We start from the raw sequence: 2,635 nt of genomic DNA on the forward strand, positions 1-2,635 counted from the left end.
GAGCTCGTGTCTTTCCTTTTGAGTATCTTTATATCGTTTAGAACACAGAGTTCGTTCTTGCTTCGACATTATGAAATTTCATGAAGTCACTTGCGAAAAATATTCCGGAAAACGCGACAAATGAGAAGTGCACGTGTCGCCAACCATTTCCTGCGGGCTCCCGTCGCGCTAACCGCTCTCTCGCCGCATCGCATCGCCGACAATTTGCATCGGTATGCGCCGCTAATTGATTTCCTTCAATTATCGCTCGCGTGCTCGCGAGGAGTACACGCAGCGAGCTACTACCTGGGAGAAGGAGAAGAAAGGTTGTTTTTCTCTTGTATATTATTTCAAATTTTTTTTTTTTTTTTTCATTAAAATATTCGTAATTAAAACGGCCTCGACAAAGAGCGCGTTTATTGTTTAAACAAACGATTATTTCATTCCGAAAAAAATATCCTGCCGTGTTTAAAGACGTTCGAAAATACGCCACGAAACGCGACTATTTTTCCACATCCTCTATCGCGACTTTCAATTATATTACCCGATCTTGTCGCGTAACCTCGCAGACGACAATTTCTACGTTAGAGCTTTGTTAGCAACGCGCTAAAATTTCAACTAGGTTCTATCAACGAATTGACAGCCGCCGAACGACGAACATACAATCTCCATCGAGGACTTGTCGTTTTGTTTCCCCGTCGGGGTGACCTGAAAATTGCTGCTCACCTTGTCTTTCGATTTCCTGTTCTCTCATACCTCCTTCGTTGAAGGCTCGGTGTCGGTGTTAATTTCTACGGCGTTTTAATCGAAGTGCTTTTAACGGCAAGTGTGATGGACACCAAAAATTTAATTATTCGACGTCGATAGATGATTGAGATTTAGTTAGACACGACTTATATAGGTACTCGTATAGGTATTCGTTCATCCTGCCTATCTTCATTAGTATGTAAAAGAAGATGTTTTTAAGTAATTACAATACATTCATTTTCAATGGATGTGCTTTAATAATAATTATACTAATCTGACAACGTAAGACAACTTTAATTATTATTAACTTCTCAATTCTTTCAATACATCTCCGATTTTTCAATTTCAAAATATTATAGAAACGATTATGTAACTCATAAAAAAATGTATTTTAAGAAAACGTCAAATATACGTCATAAACTGTCTTTCTTTTGAAAAATCGAAGAAACACAAAAATTTTATTTTTAAATTTAATGTTTTATTGAAAAGCAAAAACTTTTTAAGATTTCTACTTTATGTTTTATTGAACAAATTGTAAATTTATAAACCGAAAGATAATATCCTACCATTCTTAAGATCACAAGATCCATATAAATTTTGAAGTTAAATTTTCTTAATTTAATAACGTTTCGTTGAGAAGGAAAAAATTTTTAAGACTTACTTTATATTTCATTAATTAAACATAGTAAATTTAAAAATCAAAAGACAATCCTACAAGGAGATACGTTCGACGCGACGGCGATTTATTTGAGCATCGTTAGGTCGTTTTCCCTCTACATTTGAACACTTTGTTTATGGTCCTACTATCTGCGTCACTAATTATCTACGAAATAACTACCAGTCTTTTGCCGATTCGTTTGTCTCGTTGCTACATGTCTACTTTCTTCACTACGAGAAAATGAGGCCCCATAGGTAACTACTACATCGATTAAATCTGCAATTCGCTACGCGTTTTCTTCTGCTTCTACGATCACAGTTTCGCCGAACATTGTCAACCGCGAACAGCTCCGCGGAAATATCGCGTTCTCGATATGTATTTCGAACCGATAAATAAGAACGGTTTTCCTAAATCTACAATATTGCACTTTTTGAAATTGATACCTATCACGCTCGATCGTTTGATCACTGATTGACATGTATTAATTAATACTTTCGATTTCTTTCGTTGACTACTTCAAAACGACGAACAGTCTCTCAATTGAGGAATGTATAGAGTGCTGTTTAATTCACTGTAATATTTCATTAAAAAATTACGCATTTATTACGAGAGACTAATTTTTTTCTCCGAAAGATCCCTAAAATCTTACAATCGATAATGAATATCAATCATAAAAAGAACATTGACTTCTTCAGCCAATTAAATCTCAAATAGATCCAATAAAATATACGTACGTATATTTCTTTTATATGAGCGTACTTAATTCATTCGGTTTCGAACTTTATAATTCGTGCAATCTAAATCGATCTATCCGAAACAACAAGTTTTTTGGCACGTATCAAAATATTATTTTTAAGCAAAATTGAGAAAGACTATTGCGTTTGCGATTAAAAATTGTGTTATTACGTTGCCCTTCGGTACGTACAAATTGTAAAACTCACGACGACATGCTAACAACGAAATCGTAAAATCGCGACAAGCAATATTAAGGAAAAGAAGGATGACTGATCGGTTAAAATTAAACGAAATAATAATCGGACGTAAGCGATGACACCCCCGGGGCGAGCTACAATTATTGCGGGCGCGAAAGGGGTGTGAGTATCGTTGGTCATAGGCCGATCGTAGGTATTGGATGGTAAACGGCGCCCATGTCGAGGCCCTGAACACCGAGGAGATCGCTCATGGAATAGGTGAGGGCGGCGGCGCGGGACGCGGCCGCGACCGGATGTGGCCGGTAAGAGGCCGCGGCCG

At 37.2% G+C, this 2,635-nt stretch overlaps 1 protein-coding gene across 4 annotated transcripts in view; it reads right to left on the reverse strand.

Annotated features, from left to right (window-relative positions):
- Window positions 1-2,635, reverse strand: part of LOC108746488 (RNA-binding protein Musashi homolog Rbp6) — a 448,396-nt gene that overhangs the window by 44,354 nt on the left and 401,407 nt on the right. The window lies entirely within an intron of this gene.

This window comes from Trachymyrmex septentrionalis, unplaced genomic scaffold (genome assembly GCF_001594115.1).
Source record: "Trachymyrmex septentrionalis isolate Tsep2-gDNA-1 unplaced genomic scaffold, Tsep1.0 scaffold172, whole genome shotgun sequence".
Classification (NCBI taxonomy): domain Eukaryota; kingdom Metazoa; phylum Arthropoda; class Insecta; order Hymenoptera; family Formicidae; genus Trachymyrmex; species Trachymyrmex septentrionalis.